The sequence below is a fragment of the Anomaloglossus baeobatrachus genome, chromosome 1 (assembly GCF_048569485.1).
Source record: "Anomaloglossus baeobatrachus isolate aAnoBae1 chromosome 1, aAnoBae1.hap1, whole genome shotgun sequence".
NCBI lineage: Eukaryota > Metazoa > Chordata > Amphibia > Anura > Aromobatidae > Anomaloglossus > Anomaloglossus baeobatrachus.
In genome coordinates, this window is record NC_134353.1 from 486178641 (window position 1) to 486206206 (window position 27566).

Genomic DNA, 27566 nt, shown 5'->3' on the forward strand with positions numbered 1-27566 from the left:
AACAAAAACATATAGGCCAGGCCTGAGCTCAGCTCTCACTGTTACACATATTTATCTCCAAGGGATTCTCCAGGCAAAGGGATATCCGTTCTGAGTCCGACTCTGCAACAGTTCTGTATGGCACTGACAATCACCAGGGACAGTTCTCCTAGTGCTGAAGTTACAGACTGATAGCAAGGCCTCAGATGAAGATCTCCTCTGGGTTCACTTCTGCAGCCTCTGTCTCTCTCTGGCAGCCGTTTATACCCACTCACAAGCAGCTGAGTGGACTCAGTACTCGTACAGCAGTCAGCGGACTCTCTCTCACTCCAGGCCTGCTAGCACGTTCCAGGACACCGGCAGCCACCTCTCTCTCCAGTCTCTCTGCTGAGTCTCTCCTCTTTCCTTCCCACTTCCTGTCTTTTCTCCTCACAGCATTCTCCTCTAAGCCTGAGCAGACCTCTCTCTGCTGGACAGAAGGAGACACCGCAGCTGGGGGATTTGCAATGTCAGCATTCTCACAACTGCATTGACTTGTTTGTTATATTGCTGCTCACCATCTCAAGGTAATTATGATAGCTTGTTGAGTGCAGTACATGGACAAAGGTGTGGTCCAGTTTCAGAAAGCTAATGAAATAAAGTAGATGATTCCAGCATTCGCAATTGAAAAAGGTAAAAAAAACATATTTATTTAATCACTAAAAATAAAAAAAATTAAAAGAACAAATGGCTAACGTATTTAAAGCCTATACAGGGCCCTTAATCATAGCACTATATCAGTGTAAATGGGCTTCTTACGGTACGTTCATATGATGAGTATTTGGTGAGGTTTTTTACCACAGAATATGGAAGCCAAAACCAGAGCTGAGTAAAAAATGCAGAAGTGGTGCCCGTGTTTCTATTATACTTTTCCTGTATAGGACTGTTCCACTCCTAGTTTTTGCTTATAGATACTGAGGTAAAAACTCAGAAAACCAGGAGTGGGTAATAAATACAGAAGTGGTGCCATGTTTCTATTATACTTTTCCTCTGATTGTTCCACTCCTAGTTTTTGCTTATAGATACTGAGATAAAAATCTCACAAAACCAGGAGTGGGTAATAAATACAGAAGTGGTGCCATGTTTCTATTATACTTTTCCTCTGATTGTTCCACTCCTAGTTTTTGCTTATAGATACTGAGGTAAAAATCTCACAAAACCAGGAGTGGGTAATAAATACAGGAGTGGTGCCCGTGTGTCTATTATACTTTTCCTCTGATTGTCCCACTCCTGGTTTTGGCTTACAGATACTGAAGTAAAAACTCACAAAACCAGGAGTGGGTGTGGCACCCTGGACAAGCCAGGTCGTCACAGAACAACACCAACACACCCCACACTCCCGGTCACGCACACCGAAGTCAGACAAAAACCATTGTTGCCTTCCTCCAGGGGCTGATGTCCACACCAGGGGGTGGGCCAGGCGGTTGGTCCCGCCCAGAGAGGAGTTCACAGTCCTGGAGGCAGGAAAAGTAAGGAGTTCAGTTTGGAAGTGGAAGTGAGAGGAAGGAAAGTGGTAGAGGAGCAGACTGAAGTTGGTCCGGGTGTGTGGCCCGGACGGATCAGCAAGGTTGGCAGACGGTGGTGACCATCTGCAGGAGTGGCCTATTGGAGTTAACCGTAACGACCGTGGATGGGCGGTGGCCCGGCGGTACCGGACCGGTACGCAAAGAGAAGCCAGCACCATCCGGCAGGGGCTTACGGACCGCGGCAAGGCTAGGAGTCGCCATGAATTTGCCAAATCCGTTAGTGAAGGGAAACTCCTGGGTTTCCCAGCAGCCAAGTCCCGTCAGAAGGCAACCGTCCAACCGAGAGAGGGAAACACAGTCACCGCCAAGGCTAAAGTTCCCAGGGCCAGAGCCTGCGAGCAATAGGGGCTCCTTCAGCACCCATCCAAGCTGGGGAGCGGGTTACCGGTGGGAACCCATTGGAACCGTACACGTTACACAGGTGCAGGGAAAGGCAGTCACCATCAACCTGCCGGGAGGAGAAACACCGCAGCCGTCTGTGGGACCCGTCCATCCAGCCGTGTGTTTTACCGAGAACTGTGTCCTCATCATTGGCTGAGTGAGTACCTCCGTGCCATGTGGCACAGCGCTGCCCCCACGACCCTGCACCTCGCCAGGCCCCGTAACCCACCTGCCATCCATCCCTACGCCATCACCGGGCCCCGGGACAACCAACCCCCTACCCACGGAGGGGAGAACTAACATCCAGGCTGCTCCCAGTCATCGCTCCTGGGATCCCCGTCCAGAGCAGCGGTAGTGTCACCAATATCACCACAACCATGGGTGGCGTCACGGACAATAACCAAATCCCCACAATCCAATCCCCACCCTTTTCACTCACGGGCGAGGAGCGCCGCTCGAGTCCTCGGGATCCGGCCCACCGCTCGAGCCACCACCGAGCAGCAGCAGCCGCAGCAGCAGTGGCCGGATCCGAGCAGTGGGAGAGCGCAGCGTCCCCTCCTCCGCCCGCGACAACTTGGCGTCACGAACAAGATCTTACCGCTCTGCTGTCTGGTAGAGGTGCGCCTTGTTACCGCAGGAGGTGTCCGGCCGAAAAATTGGAGAAGCCACCATTTTGGGCACGAAAATTTCCCGCTCGAGGGTCTCCTCGAATAGTGGAGGCGCGAAGGCCGAAGCCCCGCCCCTGTAGAGGAGGAGCCGGAAAGAGACTAAGGGGGACGGAAACAAGATGTCTGCGTCCAACGGAGCCGCTGGAGGAGTGGCGGACGCAGTCGTGGGTGCACCCGTAGATGGGAATGGGCCTGCCCAGGTCCCGGCCGTGCTGGCGGGGGGTGCCGCGGCCCCGGCTCTCGCTCAGGTAATGCCATTCTCTTTGCCCTATGTACCCGGAGCTGCCTGGCTACCGCAGTACGATGGGAAACCTGATGCCTTGCAGGTTTTCCGAAAAAAACTTAGTCCGCTACTAGAACTGTACCCCCTGACTGATAAGCAACGTGCAGCGCTAGTGCTGGGGTAGCTAACCGGCGCGGCTGAGCAAGAGGGGGAGACCTGGGCCGAGGGGGACCGGTCTTCTGTAGCCACCATCTTTGAGAAGCTGCAGACTGCCTTTGAGACCCGTACCAAGGCAGAGTTGCGGATGCAGTTCTATCAATGCCGGCAGATAGCATTCGGGACTATGCCTTGAGCCTGCAAACCGCACTCCGCACACTGAAGCGGGTGGGCAGTAACAAAATGCTAAGTGAGCAGTTTGTGCAGGGGATGAGGTCCTCAGAAGACTGCAAACAACTTCGGCTGTGGGCCCTAGAACACCCTGATGTGGACTTTGCCGTATTAAAGGAACGGGCCATCAAAGCTCTGCAACCCCCCGCATCTGAAGCCCCTGAGCCAGCCCCGTGGCCGGTTGAGACTGCTCCCATCATGGTGGCCCCTACCCCGCCAGCACCTCCAGTGCCTGCAGCCCCAAGCGGAACGATGGAAGAACTCGCTGCTCAAGTTCGCCGCATGGATGGGGACCTCTCTAAGATCCTCGCCGCACTCCAGCCTCCGACCAGATCCCAGGCCCCGGTGAAGATGCAGCTCGCCGACAGCCCTGAGGACGTCCCCTGGATGCAGCGGAGAAGGGCCAATGACTCACGGTATGGACCCCCAATCTGTTACAGGTGCAGCAAACCCAGCCACTACTCCCGACGGTGTCCGTTAAACGAGCAACCCCTGGGGCCACGGGCTAATCCTCAGGAGTAGAACCCCATGGCCCCCCAGACTGGCGGGACCGGTACATCGGGGCCCGGCCCATCACCCCCGTGGCTGTAAACGGCATACCGGTGATGGCTCTCCTGGACACTGGATCACAGGTAACCACCATACCATACACACTGTATCAATGGTATTGGGGAAAAGACGAACTGGCTCCCCCAGATGCCAGTATGACACTGATTGCTGCTGATGGACTCCCATTGACCCAAGTGGGGTACAAGCAAGTGGCCATGACTGTGGGACGAGCTGAACTGCAACACCAGGGTATGATTGTGATAATGAATGAACCCAGTGATCATAACCCGAAGGTAGTGCTAGGGACTAACGTGATGGAGCACTGTATGAGTGATGTGCTGTCCTTACTGTAGCAGCTGGCCGCTACGGCGGCGGGGAGCCGACAGGGAGCTGTGCAGCGTGAGATCCGAGCCCTGATGTACCTCCAACATGTGAACTCGACAGGAGAAGAGATTGGTGGGGTAAGAGTGATGGATGTTGCCCCTTTGATTGTGCCTCCCAGGAGCGAGATGATGATTTGCTGTAGGGCAGCGGTAGGGCCCCAGGGGCGTGACTACCCCGCCATGATAGAGCCCATGCCCTGTGAACATTGGCCCACAGTAATGGCCGCCCGAGGGGTGGTAGATGTAAAGAAGGGGAGAGTGCCCGTAAGGGTGCTGAACTGCGGGGAGGAAGAAGTCAGGCTTCCCCGGTACGCTACCCTTGCCAAGTTGTTCACTCTGGATCCCCACACCATCCGCGAGGCCGTTCCCCCAATCTCACCACCTACTGCCAGCACTCACCTATCCCCAGGGGAGTTAGACTAGTGGTGCCGACAGCTACATGTAGGCACTGACGATACCCCTACACATCACAAAGAAGGGGTATACCGGGTGGTATGGGAGTATGAGCGGGTTTTTAGCAAACATCCCCTAGACTTTGGGCAGATTAAAGGCATCCAACACCATATCCCCACCGGTGAACACCCCCCTATCAAAGAGAAGTACAGGCCTATTTCCCCTGCACACTACCAATGTGCCAAGGACATGTTGAGGAACATGAAGGAGGCAGGGGTTATTAGGGACAGCTGTAGTCCCTGGTCCGCCCCGTTGGTACTGGTTAAGAAGAAGGATGGCACCATGCGGATGTGTGTGGATTACCGGAAAATTAACCAGATAACGCATAAGGACGCTTAAGCTGGGTTTACACACTGCAACATCTCAAACGACATCGCTGTAACGTCACCGGTTTTGTGACGCAATAGCGATGTTGTTTGCGATGTTGCAGTGTGTGAAACCTATCAGCGACCCGGCCCCTGCTGTGAAGTTGTAATCGTTACAAATCGTTCAGGACCATTCCTAGGTCCTTTGTTTCCCGCTGTGCAGCAAGCATCGCTGGAAAGTTTCAGTGTGTGAAAGACTTTGCAGCGACTTTGTTAGCAACTTCCCTTTCAAAAGACTGCTTATCAACGTCCCCAACAACAAGCTAGGTCGCTCTGCAGGTCCGGATCGCTGTTGCGTTGTTGGCCAGGTTTGCCTGTTTGACTGCTCACCAGCGACTTAGCAGAGACTTAGGGAGGTCGCTGTTACATCACAAAACCAGTGACGTTACAGCGATGTCCTTTGCGATATTGCAGTGTGTAAACCCAGCTTTACCCTCTGCCCCGCATTGAGGAATCTCTGGCTGCGCTGAGAACCGCTAACTATTTTTCCACCCTTTATCTCACCAGCTCGTACTGGCAGGTGGCTGTGGCGCCAGAAGACCAAGAGAAGACTGCATTTGCCACCCCTATGGGACTCTGCGAATTTAATAGCATGCCGTTCGGGCTGTGCAATGCCCCTGGAACCTTCCAACGGCTGATGGAATGCTGTCTGGGGCATCTAAATTTTGAGACCGTCCTGCTGTACCTGGATGATGTGATTGTGTACTCCCAGACATTTGAAGCCCACCTGGAGCACCTAGCCGAGGTGTTCGCGTCCCTTGCCAAATATGGGATGAAGTTGAAGCCCTCAAAGTGTCATCTGCTGAAACCCAGAGTGCAGTACCTAGGGTATGTGGTCAGTGCAGAGGGTGTTGCCCCTGACCCTGAGAAAATCTCCGCCATCCAGGACTGGCTGAGGCCGACCACGGTGAGAGAGGTGAGACAGTTCCTAAGTCATCAAGGGGTAGACGAAGATGGCTGCCCCCATGCAAGACCTCCTCGTGGGACGGACCAAAGGTGGTAGACCCCTAGGAGCCCCATTGGTGTGGGAAGAAAGGCATGAGGAATCCTTCCATCAGCTGAGAGCGGCCCTGACCGGAGAAGAAATCCTAGCATACCCTGATTACAACCACCCCTTCATCCTCTACACCGATGCCAGTAATGTAGGCTTGGGGGCAGTCCTATCCCAGGTCCAAGACGGAAAAGAAAAAGTGATTGCTTATGCTAGCCGAAGGCTTCGACCGACTGAGAGGAACCCTGAGAACTACAGCTCTTTCAAGCTTGAACTCTTGGCACTGGTGTGGGCTATCACTGAGCGGTTCCACCATTACCTGGCAGCGGCTAAGTTTACCGCTTTCACGGATAATAATCCGCTGACCCACCTGGACACAGCCAAGCTGGGCGCGTTGGAACAGTGGTGGGTGGCTAGGCTAGCCAACTACGATTTCACCATCAAGTACAGGGCCGGCCGTGCCAACGTTAATGCCGATGCACTCTCTCGGATGCCCCACCTGTTGGAGGAAGGGCCCGAGGATGACGACCTCGAAGAGATTGAGTTGCCCGCATTTCATCAGCCACCGACTGAGAAGGTGCATGTCCATCAACAACGGGTAAACCTGGACCCGCTGCCCAGCCAGGAGTGGCAAGAAGCCCAGGACCAGGCACCCGCTATCCGCCTAGTCAAGATCTTGGTGGAACAAGGTGCTTCTGGGATAGACCCTGCCACCCCAGCCGAAGCCCAACGCCTGTGGCGAGAACGGACCCGGCTGTATCTACACCAGGGGAAGTTGTACCGTGAGCTGATTAACCCGAAGACTCATGAGAAGATCCGCCAGTTGGTGATTCCCCAAGCTAACGTGCCCACCGTCCTGCAAGCATTCCATGATGGTGCTGGACACTTCGGATGGAAGAAACTAGAGATGCTGTTGAGAGAGCGGTTCTATTGGAGTGGAATGCGGGAATCTGTAGAGGCCTGGTGCCGAGAGTGTGGCCCTTGCACGCTGAGAAGGAAGGATGAGGCCAGCCAGAAGGCGCCCCTACACCCGATCGTTACACATCAACCACTGGAGCTGGTTGCCCTGGACCATGTAAAGCTCACCCCCCACCACCTACGCTCTAACCATTGTAGACCACTATTCAAGGTTCATGGTGGTTGTCCCAGTCAAAGATCTAACTGGCCGTACCGCCGCTAGAGCGTTCCAGGCTTATTTCTGCCGACCACATGGATACCCTGAGAAAGTGCTTACTGACCAAGGCCCGGCCTTTGAAATGGAGGTATTCCATGAATTTTGTCAGTTGTACGGCTGCAAGAAAATCCGGACCACACCTTACCATGCCCAAACCAACTGCATGTGTGAAAAGATGAACCACCTGGTCCTGGGCCTCCTCAAGACGTTGCCGCTAGAAGAGCGGAACCTGTGGCCGTAGAAGCTACCTGACTTGGTTGATATGTACAACAATATCCCTTCCAGCTCAACGAAATGCACCCCAGCATACCTGATGAGGGCTCGCCCCGGCCGGCTACCGGTGGATCTGGACATGGGATTGGAAGCCCCAGAAGCACTCCCTTCGACAGCTGAATGGGACACTTGGCGGAGGGTGCAGTATCGACAAATTCAGGAGTATGTTGAGAAGAACTTGAGTCGAAGTCGGGAACAACAGGAGCAGCGCTTCAACCAGAAGGCGTCTGCTAGCCCTTTCCAGCCTGGGGATGTAGTGCTGAAGCGAAAGAGGAGGACCCACAAGCTGGATGATCAATGGGAGCAGACCCCATATGTCATACAGCCCACAGGATGGGAAGATGGGAAGGCCTACCAGATCAGTCGTTACCAAGGGGGCACTTTGGCCACGGTTTCCCGGGACCATCTCAAGAGGTGCCCACCAGCAATGAGGGCAGCGGCTGAAGCTCCGGTTCCTAGACCGGCGGAGAAGGCAAAAGAGGTAATCCACACTGTGATGGGTGACTTTCCAGCAGACTGGCCTACACAGAATGGCGCGGTGATTCTTCCAGTGATACTGTTCCCACAACCCGTGGATGAGGAAGTGATGGAAGTGGTCAACCAGGAGCCAGTGCCTAGGCATGAACCTGTACCCAGCTCCCCTATGCCTCCGCCTGCCCCACACGATAGCAGGGAAGAGGAACTGATTGTTCCCTCTGCCCCACTGCCTGTCCCCACTGACACTGGACCCCGGAGGTCCACTCGTCCTAACCTAGGTAGACCCCCACTTAGGTACAGGGAAACTACTATTTAAAGGGGGGAAATTGTGTCTGTATGTGTTGAAAGTACCGTTAAAAGTTTTAAACGAATGATAAGTAAATAATGGATGAGAAGTTACCTGATTTGAAGCTTTGATTTGAACCGGTGATTGCTGGCAACTGGTCCCCGTTGGGACCCCTTTACCAAATGCGTAGGAACTACTACGGACAAGCCAGAGAACTGGCAGCGCAACCACGAACTTGTGGTATGTAAATAAAAATATGTTTTAAGGCTATACCGTAACCGCCTCCGGAGAGGCTGATTTGGAGGATGGGCCTGGAGGGAAGTGATGGCCCAGGCCCGCCACTACCGCAACCGGTGGCGATTCTCCGGGGGTTTCAGAGGGTTCCCCATGGACGTGGGTCCCCTGAAAAGGACAGAACCCGCTCAGGTAACTTGTGCTGGACTGGGGTCAAGGGGTGCTGCCTGTTTGCTTAGGGGCAGCATCAGGGCCAGGTTACTTGGGTGGGAGAGAGCGGAAGCCGTAACCGTTTTGCAATGTTTAAGTAAGAGTACCTCCCGATGTGGGAAGATGTTATTATAATTGTAACTTGTTTTACCGCTTATCTCTTTTCAGTTGTGAAAATAAAACCGGTGATGGACGGGCAGCCCGCGGATGGTCTGCATTTTACTAAGGGGGAATATGGCGCCCTGGACAAGCCAGGTCATCACAGAACACCAACACACCCCACACTCCCGGTCAGGCACACCGAAGTCAGACAAAAACCCTTGTTGCCTTCCTCCAGGGGCTGATGTCCACACCAGGGGGTGGGCCAGGCGGTTGGTCCAGCCCACCAAGGAGTTCACAGTCCTGGAGGCGGGAAAAGTAAGGAGTTCAGTTTGGAAGTGGAAGTGAGAGGAAGGAAAGTGGTAGAGGAGCAGACTGAAGTTGGTCCGGGTGTGTGGCCCGGACGGATCAGCAAGGTTGGCAGACGGTGGTGACCGTGTGCAGGAGTGGCCTATTGGAGCTAACCGTAAGGACCGTGGACGGGCGGTGGCCCGGCGGTACCGGACCGGTACGCAAAGAGAAGCCAGCACCATCCGGCAGGGGCTTACGGACCCCGGCAAGGCTAGGAGTCGCCGTGAATTTGCCAAATCCGTTAGCGAAGGGAACCTCCTGGGTTTCCCAGCAGCCAAGTCCCGTCAGAAGGCAACCGTCCAACCGAAAGAGGGAAACACAGTCACCGCCAAGGCTAAAGTTCCCAGGGCCAGAGCCTGCGGGCAAAAGGGGCTCCTTCAGCACCCATCCAAGCTGGGGAGCGGGTTACCGGTGGGAACCCATTGGAACCGTACACGTTACACAGGTGCAGGGAAAGGCAGTCACCATCAACCTGCCGGGAGGAGAAACACCGCAGCCGTTTGTGGGACCCGTCCATCCAGCCGTGTGTTTTACCGAGAACTGTGTCCTCATCATTGGCTGAGTGAGTACCACCGTGCCGTGCGGCACAGTGCTGCCCCCGCGACCCTGCACATCGCCAGGCCCCGTAACCCGCCTGCCATCCATCCCTACCTCATCACCGGGCCCCGGGACAACCAACCCCCTACCCACGGAGTGGAGAACTAACATCCAGGCTGCTCCCAGTCATCGCTCCCGGGACCCCCGTCCAGTGGTGTCACTAATATCACCACAACCGTGGGTGGCGTTACGGACAATAACCAAATCCCCACAATCCAATCCCCACCCTTTTCACTCACGGGCGAGGAGCGCCGCTCGAGTCCCCAGGATCCGGCCCACCGCTCGAACCACTACCGAGCAGCAGCAGCCGGATCCGAGCAGTGGGAGAGCGCACCGTCCCCTCCTCCGCCCGCGACATGGGTAATAAATACAGGAGTGGTGCCGTGTTTCTATTGTACTTTTCCTCTGATTGTTCCACTCCTGGTTTTGACTTACAGATAGTGAGGTAAAGATCCTCACAAAACCAGAAGTGGGTAATAAATACAGGAGTGGTGCCCGTGTTTCTATTATACTTTTCTTCTGATTGTCCCACTCCTGGTTTTCCCTTACAGATACTGAGGTAAAGATCCTCACAAAACCAGAAGTGGGTAATAAATACAGGAGTGGTGCCGTGTTTCTATTATACTTTTCCTCTGATTGTGCCACTCCTGGTTTTCACTTACAGATACTGAGGTAAAGATCCTCACAAACCAGGAGTGGGTAATAAATACAGAAGTGGTGCCGTGTTTCTATTATACTTTTCCTCTGACTGTCCCACTCCTGGTTTTGGCTTAAACATACTGAGGTTAAAACTCATCAAATGCTCAATGTGTGCACGTGGCCTAATAGACATCTCCATAATAAAATGAGTCAGTAACTCATCTCATGAGCATAATTAATTTTATTTGTTAATGCTAAATGGGATCGTAAATTATAATATTGTAAACTACATGTTTACAATATATTTACATTTATTTTCTTAATTCAATGTAATTAATAATAATGTAACAAATCTGTTCTGTAGTTTAAACCTGCTAAAGCACGAGCCTCCATACATAGAATTCATAATGCCTTACAGGATAACAAAAGACCTGTCTAATCTCCTGCTCAAATTGAAAAGTTAACCCTTTCGATACCACTTACTTGTCAGGTGAGATAGACAGGACTTCTAATAAAGTTTTGTGAATCAACTATAGGGTAACAATTGTCAGTACACCACTAGTTTAATTGCTTGAGGGGTCTAGTTTCCAAAATGGGGTAACTTTCAAGGGGTTTCTGCTGTATTGGCATGTCATGGGCTCTGCAAATATGTCATGATATTCACAAACTATTCCAGACAAATTTCCACTCCAAAAATTAAATAACACTATTTTCTTTCCAAGCCCTGTCATGTGCCCAAATATCATTTTTTTTTACCACATATGGGGTATCATTGCATTCAGGAGAACTTGGGGCTAAAACAACATTTTAGTGGAAAAAATATAATTTTCATTTTCACATCCACATTTTGAACAGTTCTGTTAAGCATCTATAAGTTCAACATGTTCAACAGACCCCTAGATGACTTCCTTGATGGGTCTAGTTTCCAAAATGGGGTCACTTGTGAAGGTTTTTGCTGCTTTGCTACCTCAGAGGTCCTGCAAATTTTATGTGGTGTCGGCATTCTATTCCAGCCAAATTTACATTCAAAATACCGAATGTTGCTTCTTCCCTTTCAAGCCCTTTCAAGCCCTTATTAGCTACATGCCACTCTCAGAAGAAAGTGAGCAGCAAACTGTAAGGTCCACTTTTCTTGTTACTTTTTGCAAATGTGAAAAATTTGGGGCTAAAGAAAACTTTCTGTGAAAAAATGAACATTTTCAATATGACGACCTAATGTTATCAAATTCTGTGTGGTACCTGTTCAAAATGCTCACTAAACCCCTGGATAAAAATCCTTGAGGGGTATAGTTTACAAAATAGGGTCACTTGTGGAGGGTTTAAACTGTTTAGGTACCATAGTGGCCCTGAAACTGCAACATGGCGCCCGAAATCTATTTCAGCCAAATTTGTGTTCCAAATTTCATATATTGCTCCCTCCCTTTCGGGCCGTCCCATTTGTCCAAACTGAGGTTTCTGACCACATGTGGGTATCAGCGTGCTCAGAAGAAACTGGGTAACAAATTTTGACAATTTTTTCATACAGTGCCTTGTAAATGTGAAAAAGTTGGGGCTAAAGCAACATTTTAGAGGAAAAATTTTTTTTTTTTTTCATACTACTTTGCATTCATTGCTGAGGGATTTGGTTTTTTATTCATTGCACCTGAGGGATGTGGTTTTTAAAGTGGTATCACTTCTGGACAGTTTCCAATATATAGGCCCCTCAAAGTCCATTTAAATCTGTATAGTTGCCTAAAGAAACAGGTTTTGTAAATAAAAAAAAATATTGCTGTTAAACTTTTAAATCTTTCTAACATCCTAACAAAATAAGATGACACTTAAAAACTGATGCAAAGTAGACAAATGGGAAATGTTATTTTTTTTTAATTATTTTGTCGGATATAAAAGTTAAATGTTTGAAAATTAAGAAATGTAAAAATTGTTGCCAAAATTTATATTTTTTAAAAAATCTTAACGCAAAACATATTCATCTAAATTTACCACTAACATAAAGTACAATCTCAGAATCACTGGCAAACACTGAAACCTTGAAACATTCCAGAGCTATTGCCACATAAAGTTAACACTAGAGCTGAGCGAACCGGTCCCGGTTCGGCTCGAGTTCGGTTCACCGAACGGAGGTCTCGTTCGAGTTCGGTTCGTCGAACGTTCGACGAACCGAACTCGAACCGCATAGAAAACAATGGCAGGCAATCACAAACACAGAAAAACACCTAGAAAACACCCTCAAAGGTGTCCAAAAGGTGACAAACAACTCACAACACAACACAAACACATGGGAAAGTGACCAGGACATATACTCATGCGAAAACAAAAGAGCTGGACAAGGAAAAAGAGGAGGAGACACAGATATATGAGTATATGCAAGGAAACATCGATGCCATTACTGTGCAACTTGAGCCCTGCTCATTTTAGGCTTCCAATCTGGATAAATTGCCTGAGCTTGCCACGTACGCCTTAGGGATCTTGTCGTGTCCTGCAGCCAGCGTTCTCTTGGAACCTTTCTTCAGTGCTGCTGGGGTCTGCTGGCAGATAAGCACACGCGTCTGTCCACTGACAATGTGGACATGGCTCTCAGAGGACTTTTCTTCCCCTGGGTCAGCCAGGGGACGCGAAAGGCACACGTACTTTTGAGAGTGCTTCATGCGAAGCATCTTTTTCATTTTGAAAAGGGGGATCAACTGATGCCAGTCAAGTGGGGTGTGTGTGGCCCAATTAGTGGCAATGAGGGAGACTGTGGTTGGAGTCACCTCGCTGTGTTTCTAAAAGAACCAAGATGAACAAGTCATGGCTGTCAGAGGACTTTTCTTCCCCTGGGTCATCCAGGGGAGGTGAAAGGCATGCGTATTTTTGAGAGTGCTTCATGCAAAGCATCTTTTTCATTTTGAAAAGGGGGGTCAACTGATGCCAGTCAAGTGGGGTGTGTGTGGCTTAATTAGTGGAAACGAGGGAGACTGTGGTTGGAGTCCCCTCGCTTTTGAAAAAAGAACCAAGATGAGCAAGTCATGGCTCTCAGAGGACTTTTCTTCCCCTGGGTCATCCAGGGGAGGTGAAAGGCATGCGTATTTTTGAGAGTGCTTCATGCAAAGCATCTTTTTCATTTTGAAAAGGGGTGTCAACTGATGCCAGTCAAGTGGGGTGTGTGTGGCCCAATTAGTGAAAACGAGGGAGACTGTGGTTGGAGTCCCCTCGCTTTTGAAAAAAGAACCAAGATGAACAAGTCATGGCTCTCAGAGGACTTTTCTTCCCCTGGGTCATCCAGGGGAGGTGAAAGGCACACGTATTTTTGAGAGTGCTTCATGCAAAGCATCTTTTTCATTTTGAAAAGGGGCATCAACTGATGCCAGTCAAGTGGGGTATGCGTGGCCCAATTAGTGGCAACGAGGGAGACTGTGGTTGGAGTCACCTCGCTGTGTTTCTAAAAGAACCAAGATGAACAAGTCATGGCTCTCAGAGGACTTTTCTTCCCCTGGGTCATCCAGGGGAGGTGAAAGGCATGCGTATTATTGAGAGTGCTTCATGCAAAGCATCTTTTTCATTTTTAAAAGGGGGGTCAACTGATGCCAGTCAAGTGGGGTGTGTGTGGCCCAATTAGTGGAAACGAGGGAGACTGTGGTTGGAGTCCCCTCGCTTTTGAAAAAAGAACCAAGATGAGCAAGTCATGGCTGTCAGAGGACTTTTCTTCCCCTGGGTCATCCAGGGGAGGTGAAAGGCATGCGTATTTTTGAGAGTGCTTCATGCAAAGCATCTTTTTCATTTTGAAAAGGGGGGTCAACTGATGCCAGTCAAGTGGGGTGTGTGTGGCCCAATTAGTGAAAACGAGGGAGACTGTGGTTGGAGTCCCCTCGCTTTTGAAAAAAGAACCAAGATGAAAAAGTCATGGCTCTCAGAGGACTTTTCTTCCCCTGGGTCATCCAGGGGAGGTGAAAGGCACACGTATTTTTGAGAGTGCTTCATGCAAAGCATCTTTTTCATTTTAAAAAGGGGGATCAACTGATGCCAGTCAAGTGGGGTGTGTGTGGCCCAATTAGTGGCAACGAGGGAGACTGTGGTTGGAGTCACCTCGCTGTGTTTCTAAAAGAACCAAGATGAACAAGTCATGGCTCTCAGAGGACTTTTCTTCCCCTGGGTCATCCAGGGGAGGTGAAAGGCACACGTATTTTTGAGAGTGCTTCATGCAAAGCATCTTTTTCATTTTGAAAAGGGGGATCAACTGATGCCAGTCAAGTGGGGTGTGTGTGGCCCAATTAGTGGCAACGAGGGAGACTGTGGTTGGAGTCCCCTCGCTGTGTTTCTAAAAGAACCAAGATGAACAAGTCATGGCTCTCAGAGGACTTTTCTTCCCCTGGGTCATCCAGGGGAGGTGAAAGGCATGCGTATTTTTGAGAGTGCTTCATGCAAAGCATCTTTTTCATTTTGAAAAGGGGGGTCAACTGATGCCAGTCAAGTGGGGTGTGTGTGGCCCAATTAGTGAAAACGAGGGAGACTGTGGTTGGAGTCCCCTCGCTTTTGAAAAAAGAACCAAGATGAAAAAGTCATGGCTCTCAGAGGACTTTTCTTCCCCTGGGTCATCCATGGGAGGTGAAAGGCACACGTATTTTTGAGAGTGCTTCATGCAAAGCATCTTTTTCATTTTAAAAAGGGGGATCAACTGATGCCAGTCAAGTGGGGTGTGTGTGGCCCAATTAGTGGCAACGAGGGAGACTGTGGTTGGAGTCACCTCGCTGTGTTTCTAAAAGAACCAAGATGAACAAGTCATGGCTCTCAGAGGACTTTTCTTCCCCTGGGTCATCTAGGGGAGGTGAAAGGCATGCGTATTTTTGAGAGTGCTTCATGCAAGGCATCTTTTTCATTTTGAAAAGGGGGGTCAACTGATGCCAGTCAAGTGGGGTGTGTGTGGCCCAATTAGTGGCAACGAGGGAGATTGTGGTTGGAGTCCCCTCGCTGTGTTTCTAAAAGAACCAAGATGAACAAGTCATGGCTCTCAGAGGACTTTTCTTCCCCTGGGTCATCCAGGGGAGGTGAAAGGCATGCGTATTTTTGAGAGTGCTTCATGCAAAGCATCTTTTTCATTTTGAAAAGGGGGGTCAACTGATGCCAGTCAAGTGGGGTGTGTGAGGCCCAATTAGTGGAAACGAGGGAGACTGTGGTTGGAGTCCCCTCGCTTTTGAAAAAAGAACCAAGATAAACAAGTCATGGCTCTCAGAGGACTTTTCTTCCCCTGGGTCATCCAGGGGAGGTGAAAGGCATGCGTATTTTTGAGAGTGCTTCATGCAAAGCATCTTTTTCATTTTGAAAAGGGGGGTCAACTGATGCCAGTCAAGTGGGGTGTGTGTGGCCCAATTAGTGGAAATGAGTGAGACTGTGGTTGGAGTCCCCTCGCTGTGTTTTACTTGATTTTCGAAGTGCATAACATGCCTAAGAGGTTGAGTTTCAGCATCTGCAACTTGTTGGATACAGAAAGGCTGCCTTTACACCCTTTTGAGATCGAGTATTATCGAGACCTTATGCCCATTGCAGTGCCCCAAGAGCCGATGGCCAGTCGCCACTCCTTCTCCAAGAAAGGCGTGCCCGCGCTACCACAGCAGGTCGCACACAACATCACCGATTCCTTGAGAAACTCTGTGTGTGACAGGGTGTATTTCACCACAGATACTTGGACCAGTAAGCATGGACAGGGGAGTTTCATGTTGCTGACTGGGCACTGGGTAACTATGGTGAGAGATGGAGAAGGGTTTGCTGTACAAGTCTTGCCGTCCCCACGAGTTGTGTGTCAATCCTTCCTCTGTATGTACAAGTTCCTCCACTGCTTCTGCCTCCTCAACCTCGTGTGGGTCCTCCACCTCGGCCCAAACCCTGTGTGGTCAGGCCACCCTTCCTTGTAACTGCGCCCAAGGAATCCCACACACCTCCTTACTATGCTGGCAGCAGAGCTCAACAGCATGATGCGGTCGACTCTTTACTTAGAAATGTCTGGGAAATGTGAGTCACACCGCTGATGAGTTGTGGACGGTAAGCTCTGGAGAGTGAGACCGAGTTTCGTCAATGGTTGTCTCCACTCAACCAGCAGCCAGGGAAGGCCGGGTGCGACAATGATGCAAACCAGTCTGCGACCCTTCTTCAGGGCAATGTGACACACGTGCCTTTTATGGCTCACGTTTTGAACCTGGTTGTCCAGCAATTTTTAAAACACTATCCCGGCCTACATGGCCTTCTGCAGAGGGCACGGTGTAACGCCTGCCTGGATCGACACACTCAGATGGGCTGTAAAGGATAGGCTAGAGGGAAGCCACTCACCAAGCTGGACCCCCAGAACCCTGAAACCCTTTAACCCCTTGTGAGGTAGCACGGTCGGCTGCGCAGCAGAAGACACGGGATCCAGGCATTAAGGTTCACAGCACACGGTTTTAATGTCCAAACAAAAGTCCACAACAATATACATGTGCCTCTCCAGCAGAGAGCTCAGGGAGTTCTGTTCACTCCCCCACACCTGGCACACCTGCCCTTGTTCCTGTTTCCATTTAACCCTTCCTTCAGCCTGTAGGGAAACAGCATTAACCCTAGAGTGGATTTACTTTCTATCATGGAGTGAGCACAACCGGGGCGAGACATACCGGCCGTCATAGATAACCCCGGTCACAGTCTCACATACCCCCCCCCTCAGTTCAAGCGAGCGGGGTTGAACTCCAGCCATCAAACACGGGCCGCGGGACAAGGCATCGGCGTTGCCCTGCAACCTACCGGCCCGGTGTTAAACCGTAAACCGGAAGTTCTGCAGAGAAAGGAACCACCGAGTAACCCGGGCATTCCGTTCCTTGGCGGACCTCATCCAGACCAGTGGAGAGTGATCCGTCACCAAGCGAAACTGCCGTCCCAGCAGGTAATAGCGTAGGGACTCCAAGGCCCACTTGATTGCCAGGCACTCCTTCTCCACTACGCTATAATTCCGCTCGGGAGGGGTGAGCTTCCTACTTAAGAAGGTGACGGGGTGTTCCTCCTCCTGAACCACCTGAGACAGCACTGCCCCCAGGCCGACCTCTGAGTCGTCAGTCTGTACTATGAACTCCTTCCGGAAATCAGGGTGTACAAGAACGAGCTGTCCGCACAGGACCCCCTTCAGGGCCCGGAAGGAGTCCTCGGCCTGCGGAGTCCAGCGCACCATGACGGACTTCTTGCCTTTGAGAAGGTCCGTCAAGGGGGCTGATAGTCCCGCAAAATCCTTTACAAACCTCCTGTAGTACCCCACGATACCCAGGAAGGTCCTAACCTGCTTCGTGGTCAGGGGTCTAGGCCACTTCAGGATCGCCTCAACCTTGTTAATTTGGGGCTTAATCACTCCTTGGCCTATTACGTAGCCCAAGTAGCGGGCTTCCGTGAGTCCCAACGCACATTTCTTGGGATTGGCTGTCAATCCGGCTGTTTGAAGCGCGTCCACCACTGCTTATACCTGTTCCAAGTGGGTCTGCCAATCGGAGCTGTAAATAATGATATCATCAAGGTACGCTGATGCATACGCCTGGTGGGGTTCCAGCACTAAGTCCATCAACCTCTGGAACGTGGCTGGAGCGCCATGTAACCCAAAAGGCAAGACAACATAGTGGAAGAGACCCTCCGGCGTAACAAAAGCGGTTTTCTCCTTGGCGGACTCCGTCAGTGGCACCTGCCAGTACCCCTTGGTCAGGTCGAGCGTGGTAAAATATCGCGCCTGTCCCAGCCTATCAATCAGCTCATCCACCCGGGGCATGGGGTAGAGATCGAACTTGGATATTTCGTTCAATCTCCTAAAGTCATTGCAGAACCTTAAGGAGCCATCGGGTTTTGGTATTAGGACAATCGGACTAGCCCATTCACTCTGGGATTTTTCGATGACCCCCAGGCGTAACATTGTCTTTACTTCCTACGATATGCCTTGTCGTCGAGCCTCCGGTACCCGGTATGACTTCAGGCGTACCTTCAGGTGGGGCTTGGTGACAATATCATGTCGTATCAGACTGGTCCGACCGGGCAGCTCGGAGAAGACATCGGGGTTCTGCTGAACCAACCGTCTGGCCTCTCGCCTCTGAGTCTTGGTGAGGGCTTCTCCAATCCTTACTTCCGGTTCGTCCTCTCCGGAGGTCGCTGGAGCCGGATGTGAACGACCCGAAGAGGAGGGAGGTGGGTAAAAAACAGCCATCAGGCTTTCCCATTCCTGCCAAGGTTATAATAGGTTGACATGGTATATTTGTTCAGGTTTCCGCCTACCGGGCTGCAATACTTTATAGTTGACCACCCCGACTCTTTCCTTTATCTCGTAGGGGCCTTGCCACTGAGCCAGGAATTTACTCTCCGCCGTGGGGATTAATACCAACACCCGATCCCCGGGTTTAAAGGTCCGCACGGTGGCTTGTCTATTGTAGCGGCCGCTTTGCGCGGCCTGAGCCTCCTGTAAATGCTCCTTCACAATTGGCATGACCACGCTTATGCGGTTCTGCATACCCAAAATGTGTTCAATCACACTTTTATGGGGGGTGGGCTCTTGCTCCCATGTTTCCTTTGCCAGGTCCAACAATCCCCGGGGATGTCGCCCGTATAACAATTCAAAAGGCGAAAACCCCGTGGATGCCTGTGGCACCTCTCGTATGGCAAACATCAAATAGGGAAGCATCATATCCCAGTCTTTCCCGTCTTTTGAAATCACCCTTTTGAGCATGGTTTTCAGGGTTTTATTGAAACGCTCGACTAAACCGTCCGTTTGAGGATGATACACAGACGTACGCAACTGCTTGATCTGGAGTAGCCGGCATAGCTCTTTGGTTACTTTAGACATGAATGGGGTCCCCTGATCCGTAAGGATCTCCTTGGGCAACCCCACCCGGCAGAACACAGCAAACAACTCCCGAGCTATAAGCTTTGCTGCAGTATGTCTGAGAGGTATCGCCTCGGGATACCGGGTGGCATAGTCAACGATCACTAGGTTGTGTTGGTGCCCTCGAGCGGACTTTACGAGGGGCCCCACCAGATCCATCCCTATCCGTTCAAAAGGGACTTCTATAATGGGTAACGGTACCAACGGACTGCGAAAATGGGTCAGGGGTGCGGTAAGCTGACACTCCGGGCAGGTTTCGCAGAACCGTTTTACCTCCCCAAAGACCCCAGGCCAATAGAACCTTTGCAATATTCGCTCCTGCGTTTTCTTGACCCCTAGGTGGCCACTCATCAGGTGTTTATGAGCCAAGTCGAGGACCCGCCGGCGATGCGGCTGGGGCACCACCAACTGTTCTACCCCCACGCCCCGTATTTCATCTACCCGGTAGAGTAAATCTTGCTTAAGAGCGAAATGGGGGTACCTTACCTGGGCACCGGGCAGCTGTGCCACCCCGTCAACTACTGTCACCCGACTCTGGGCATGTATTAACGTAGGATCCTGGAGTTGGGCTGTCCCAAACGTATCCGGGGACGCCTCCAACTCCGGGATGGGCTCGACCATCTCAGCCTCTCCTGCCAATACCTCTAGGGGTGACCTATCGGGTTCACACTCTGTCCCTATCATGGTGACCCCTACGGCAGGCGTCCCGGATTCAGGATTGTAGGGCTCAGGTCCCGGACTGACCAATATCCGAGGGGACTTAGGGGGTCCCCTCCATAAAGTCCAAAAATAGGGCAGATCCCTTCCTAGGATCACATCATAAGGAAGAGTGTTAAGAAGTCCCACCTCATGTTGCACCTGACCGCAAGGTGCTGTGATGGTGACAATCCCCGTGGGATAGTCTCGGCGGTCACCATGTATGCAAACCACCCCGACGGTACGTCCTGTGGCCTTTACTTTAGCCCTCAAGGTGGATCGCACAAGGGTCACTAAGCTTCCGGAATCCAACAATCCTGTAACCGGACATCCATTCACCTGTATTTGGCACAAGTGGGGCTCCGTCTCTGGGGAGACCAGGTCAGCGGTACACACCACCTGAGCATACATTGAACCCCGCCGGGTAACCCCACAATCCATGGGCTCCGTGGTGAGTGGACACTGGGCTTCCATATGTCCCACCCGCTGGCACCGCCAACATCTAATGGGGACGGAAACCCCCTTGACGGGTTGTCGTTTAGGGTACAGAACCTTCCGGACCTCAGGAATGGCGGACGCGGCCTCAGATGGGACGGTAGGGGACTCCTGCACCGTTGTCAGCGGTGGGTCCTTGGCCCTAGGCTTGGAGGGGCCGGACCGATGGGCGGTACGCAAAGTCTCAGTGTCCCGTATCAAGTCCTGCGTAGCCACATGCCGCTCTACCAGGGACACTAATTGGTCCAGGGTACTCGGGTCACCCTGTCCTACCCACCGTTGAACGGTGACGGGTAAAGTGCGCACAAAACGATCCACTACTACCCTTTCCACCATTTGCGCCGGGCTCAGAGTGTCCGGCTGCAACCACTTTTTTACAAGATGCAACAAGTCATAGGCCTGGGAGCGTACGGGTTTGGCTTCCTCATAGAACCACTGATTTACCCACTGAGCCCGCACATAGGTATTCACCCCCAACCGAGCCAGTATTTCGGCTTTCAGGGTCACATAGTCAATGGTGTCCTCGGTACAGAGGTCAAGGTACGCTTTTTGGGGTTCCCCCGTCAGATAGGGTGACAATACCTCAGCCCACTGGGGGGTCGGCAGCTTTTCCCGCTCGGCCACCCGCTCAAACACCGCCAGGAACGCTTCCACATCATCCCCCGGGGTCATCTTTTGCAACGCTTGTCTCACCGCTTTCCGGACGCTGCCGTCGTCACCCGGTCCCGGGGTTGTTGCTGCCGGTCCGACACGGATCGACTTGGCCAGGAGAACCATCTGTTCTTGGTGACTTTTTTCCTGCATTTGCAAGGATTGCTGCTGACGTTCCAACGCCCGGAGCAGGTGTGCATTGGTCTGTTGCTGCTGTGCATTAGCCTCTTGTAGCTGTGCATTAGTCTGTTGCTGCTGCCTTAGTATGTCCTCCATGGCGTCGCCGGGTTTGGGCTGTAGTATAGCCGCTCGAATCCAGGACATGTGCTACTGGGTCACTAGGGATGGATGCTACACCTCACCGGCTGTCATGCCCGCCGATTCTCCACCATATGTGAGGTAGCACGGTCGGCTGCGCAGCAGAAGACACGGGATCCAGGCATTAAGGTTCACAGCACACGGTTTTAATGTCCAAACAAAAGTCCACAATAATATACATGTGCCTCTCCAGCAGAGAGCTCAGGGAGTTCTGTTCACTCCCCCACATCCGGCACACCTGCCCTTGTTCCTGTTTCCATTTAACCCTTCCTTCAGCCTGTAGGGAAACAGCATTAACCCTAGAGTGGATTTACTTTCTATCATGGAGTGAGCACAACCGGGGCGAGACATACCGGCCGTCATAGATAACCCCGGTCACAGTCTCACACCCTATACAGTGATTTGGAATTACACAGGGCCCAAGTTGATCAATACCTGTGGAAGGCTGCAGTTCCAAAGAATAGTAGTCATGCAGGGTCAAAACATTAATTGAGGAAGAGGAACAGAATGGGATGGCCAGGACTTAATCAGAAAACAAGCAGAGGTGAAATGCGGATCGGCCAACGAGGTACATAAACAGCAAGCAGGAAAAGTAGTCAGGTAACAAGCACACAAAATCATAAAACTGAACTGGGGGTAACAGTAACAAGAGGTTCATAGTTTTGTCTGGCAGTGGTCTGCAGACAGGAGGGGCCTAAAAAAGGGTGTGGTGTATTCCCATTGGTTGTAGCTGAATGATGGTACTTCATCTGTGAGATACCCACCACCTACATTCAGCCTGTGGTTCTGCATCTGTCAAGGTAACGCAGCCCAGTGGATAAGCATAACCTGCGTCCACCTGCGCCGCTGGCATCGACTCCTTTCCCATCATCAGCACTCTGCACGAAAGGAACACGTTGTCACCTGGCGACCGGAGTACAAATTGATTGAGTGGACTACGTTGGTGACTTAACAGCCGTGTGCGGCAATGATGCAAACCTGTCTGCGGCCCTTCGTCAGGGCAATGTGACACACGTGCCTTGTATGGCTCACGTTTTGAATCTGATTCTCCAGCAATTTTTAAAATACCATCCCGGCCTACATGGCCTTGTGCAGCGGGCACGCTGCTATGTGCTCACTTTCATCTTTCGCACCCAGCAGCTCAACAACTTTCATCACTCCAGAAGTCTTAGGGTCTGGCGGTTAAACGCCTGAAATGCGATGTTCCGACACGCAGGAATTGGAATCTGCACATGTTGCAACGTCTGTGGCAGAACCGTAGAGCCCTGCTGAAATACGGTATGATGTATACCCTGGGCTAACTTGATCCAGAGGTGGTGCAGATCACGCTGCTGAAGTGGTGTCAGATCAAGGACCTATGCACCCTTCTACACAGTTTACAGATGTCGACGAAGATGTTTAGCACTGGCGATGCCATTCTTAGCGTGACAATTCTGGTCATCTACAAGATGGAGCTCACTGTAAGCATTATTCGGAGTCAGGTGTTGGTCCAAGAGGAAGGGGAGGAAGTACAGGAGGAGTCATATGCAGAAGGGATAATAAGATCTACAAGGTCCAGACGGTGAGCGGCACCTAGGCGGAAGTCAAGGGACGCTGGGGGAGAGGGATTAACAAGGGCGCATAGTATCAGCAAAAATTGTTGAGGAAGGTGCAGGAGCCCATGAAGAAATGGAGGACGAACTGGCGATGGGTATGGAAGACTCAGCAGATGAGTGAGAGCTTGCTCACATTTCGGTTGTGCGAGGTTGGGGGGAGAGGGCAGAGGAAGAAGGCACGATTCTCACCTCTCTGCCACCAACACACCAAGGACTTGGTCCTCCTGGATGCACAAGACACATGAGCGCCTTCTTGCTGCACTACCTACAACATGACCCTCGGATTGTACGAATTCGAAGTAATGCTAACTACTGGGTTGCCACACTGTTAGATCCCCGGTACAAGACAAAATTTGGCGAAATAATTCCTGCCATAGAAAGGGACGCACGTATACAGGAGTATCTGCAGAAGGTGGTACGCAATCTTAGATCTGCTTTTCCAGTAAACACCAGTGCTGCACAGAGTGAATCTCAACGCTTTGTCATGGATAGGAGGAAATGGTCTTTTACTTGTCCACATCAGAGGGACCGAGGGCTGTCTGCTGTGCTGAGATGGCAGTGAGTACGTAGTCCCTGCAGAGTTGCACTTTTGGTCATATACAAAATGAGTTGAAAAAGGACAGATGCTGGTGGAAAGGGGAACAGGTGTGTTGGAAAGGGGAAAAAAGTTTTTGTCCGTGGGTTTGGTGGTTAAGCAAAAGTAACATTTGCTGAAGAAACACCATCTGTTACGGTGGGACTGGCAGATTTGGATAAGGTGGTATTGTGACGCCCTGGGCAAGCCAGGGGTCACAGGTAATGACACCACCACAGCCTACACCCCGGATAGGTACACCAAAGCTAAACCAGAAACCCTTGTTGCCTTCCTCCAGGGGCTGATGTCCACACCAGGGGGTGGGCCAGGCGGTTGGCTCCGCCCACCGAGGAGTTCACAGTCCTGGAGGCGGGAAAACCAGGCAGTTGAAGGGAGATAGAGTTTGAAGTGAGAGTGAAGTGGTAGAGGAGCAAGTGAGAGGAGTTGAAGTGAAGGAGAAAGTGACAGTTTGGAAAGCCTGAAGTTAGTCCGGGTGTGTGCCCCGGACTGATACAGCAAGGTTAGCAGACGGCGGTGACCGTCTGCAGTGGAGGCTGATCGGAGTTGCCGTAAGGACCGTGGACGGGTGGTGGCCCGGCGGTACCGGACCGGTACACAAGGAGAAGCCAGAACCATTGGCAGGGGCCTTTCGGATCCCGGCAAGGCTAGGAGTCGCCGTGAATTTGCCAAATCCGTCAGTGAAGGGGACCTCCGGGTCTCCAAACAACCAAGTCCCGATTGAGGGCAACAGTCCAACCGTATGAGAGAGACACCGCCACCGCCAAGGCACCAGTTTCTCAGGGCCAGCGCCTGCTGGCAAAGAGGGGCTCCTCCGGCCCATATCCAAGTCAGGGAGCGGGTTACCAGTGGGAACCCATCGCAACCAACAGAAGTACTAGGTGCAGGGAAAGAGACAGTCACCGTTAACTACCGGGGAAAAGCAACAGCAGCCGTCCGTGGGAACCGTCTTTCCAGCCGTGTGTTTTACCGAGAACTGTGTCAACGTCTCAGGCTGAGTGAGTACCACCGTGCCGTACGGCACAGCGCTGCCCCCGCGACCCTGCACCTCACCAGGCCCCACACCCGGCCTGCCATCCACCCCTACCCCATCACCGGGCCCCGGGACAACCAACCCCCTACCCACGGAGGGGAGAAATAACAACAAAGCTGCTCCCTGTCACCGCTCCCGGGATCCCCATACAGAGCAGCGGTGGTGCCCATACAATCACCACAACCGTGGGTGGCGTCACGGACAACAATAAATCCCCAAAACCAATCCCCTTTTCACTCACGGGCGAGGAGCGCCGCTCGAGTCCCCGGGATCCGGCCCATCGCTCGAGCCACCGAGCAGCAGAGGCCGCAGCAGCAGCGGCAGCCAGACCCGAGCAGTGGGAGAGCGCGGCGTCCCCTCCTCCGCCCGCGACAACTTGGCGTCACGAACAGGATCTTACCGCTCTGCCGTTGGGTAGAGGTGCGCCTTGTTGCCGCCGGAGGTGTCCGGCCGGAAAATTCCAGAAGCCGCCATCTTTGGTGCGAAAAGTTCCCGCTCGAGCGTCTTCTCGAGTAGTGGAGACGCGAAGGCCAAAACCCCGCCCCGATAGAGAAGGGGCCGGAAAGAGGCTAAGGGGGACGAAATGGCGACTGGTCGCATGTAGCCGCGGCTATTAAAGCGGGGACGCCAGGACTCTGCAGCCATCTTGTTCCTGGGAGAAGCCGCCAGCAACATGTGGATGCCGTCCCGAAGCACCGTAGCCCCCGCGCCTGGAACCGCGGCGTGGGTGGAACTCCAGACCGCGCAGCTCTACCAGAGGCTGCAGGTCAAAATGCAGCTCCTCATGGAGGAGTGGGAGACCAACATGGCGGATGTCATAGCGACCGTGCGGAGAGGCGAGGAGGAAGCTGCGGAAGGGAGGGTGAGTGACCCATGCCCCGATGCCCTTGAAGGGCCGGTCATCGCGGCTGCGGGACCCGGTCTAAACCCTCTCGCCCTGCTACCTCTCTCGCCACCCGTCCCGGAAGCCGTGACCCCGCCACTAGGCCCGCTGCCACCGCAACTGGTAGCGATACCCAGCATGTCCGCCCAGGCGGACCGACCTGTAGCCGGAGCCCGTAGCCAACCGGAGGTGCTGCCGTGGAAAGCCCTGAAACCCGAACCGGAGGCGTCCCCCGAGAAAGTCCCCGAGCCGGAGCCGATAGCCCGCTCCGTGCCGAAGGCCCAGCAGAGGAAAGCCCCTGTGCCCATCCCCCACACCTCGGCTTGATAAGGCCTTAATTTAGGTTGATGCCATTCAGTCATGCATCCCTCTTAAACTGTCTGCAGTCCAAATTATGAGTCACTCGTGGTAGCATGCATTCCACTCTCTTTCACCCACACCAGAGACGTGCTCAGATATGAATAGAAAGTAAGACTCCTTTATTCCGGAAGTTTGTACAGATATTTAACCGGACTTCTTGGCTAGGTGCCAAGAATACGTAACACGTCTCCTATTGGATAAAGTAGAACAGCTTATTCTGTGATATACAATTTACTGTAATGTGCTTGGTTCCTCATTTATATTAAGCAATGTCAACATGATTCACTTGTCACATGAATAGCCCAGACTGTCTGAGTCTTATGTCCAAATGCAGAACTAGGTGGGGTACACAGTCTGAAACAGCATCTTAAATCCTGTTCTTTATGGATATCTCCATATAATTCTTATATACTCATAATCTTGTCCATAACAGTCCCCCCTTTGGAGATAGCCAAAAAGTCTTTCCTTACTTTTTCCCGAGTCTATTGATCTGTCCTAATGCCGATGGTTACTGCACATACGAGATAACCCATCCCTTGTGGATGAATCTTTCCACCCAACAGACTATGCATAGGAAGTCAGATCCTGACCTTATTCTCTAGACTGTCCTCATGGCTATGTTCCGCTGGCACACGTTATTCAGGAAGGGGGAACGTGGCAGTAGTCCTCTAATTGGCTAATATTTATCAGGGTTGGTTTCACTCAGAGTCTCATGCTCCTCAGTCCTCAGGCGGTAATGGTGGGACATCAAAGGTGAGATGTACAGTCGTCTTCCAGTCCACATGCTTAGATATCATCATCCTGGCACAAAGTATCGGGTAATATATATGTATGCATTTCATAATCTTATATTAAGCTAACTCAGTATGTATTAAAATAAAAGTATGTCTTATGATAAAGTGGAAAGTCCCATGTCTGAAATTACCAGACATGGGTGTGTTTAGATAGAACAGCTAAATCAAGCGCCATTTTGTTAGTCCAGCATTTTCTTGATTATATTCAATATGGATTCAATATGTATTAAATGCCATCCATAACAGGCTGAGGTTGCGCCGGGTTGCCGCTGCAAAGCGGCGTCCAAGGCCAAGACACTGCGGGACCTGCCGCCCAGATCACCAGCAGTGGGCAGTGTCCAACAGGTCCCGCGGGGCCCGACCCGTGCGCCGGAGCTCGCAGCAGCACCGTACTGGGACAGGGAGCCGGTACCGTTGGGCCTGGAAATCGAGGAGAGAGAAAGAAGGAAGGCGGAGATGGTGGCCTGTGCGATACGGGAGAAGGAGAGCCTGAGACAAGCGACCTTCCGTGTCCAGGGCCCGCTGTATGAGGGGCAGGTGAGGCGGTTTGATGTCCGCCGGGGCTATGGATTTATCTATGAACCGGGCCTGGAGGCCGAAGTGTTTATAGCCCGGCGGGATTTTAATGCTCACCTGCCAGAAGAGCACCCAGGCCGCAACTTGATGCTAGGGGACCTTGTACAGTACACCCGGCACTGCGGGGAGAGGGGGTGGTTTGCGCTGGATGCCAAGTTAAGGGGCAGCCAGGAGGCCCGTGTGAGCGCCGCGCCCCCTCCCTCAGGTGATGTCGAGGACTCGGAGTAAGGGCAGCGGAGCACCGTTGCACCGTCCCCGTTGGGACCACCTGTGTGTGTGTTTAAAAGTTTTGAAAGTTATGAGAAAATAAAAATGATCACCGAAGTCTCATCTGATTGTCAGCAACCGTGATTGAACCGGCCGTTGCCGGCACCGTTGTCCCCGTGGGGACCGCTTGAAAAGTTTCGTAAGGGACTCCTTACGGACAAGCCCGTGAACTTGCAG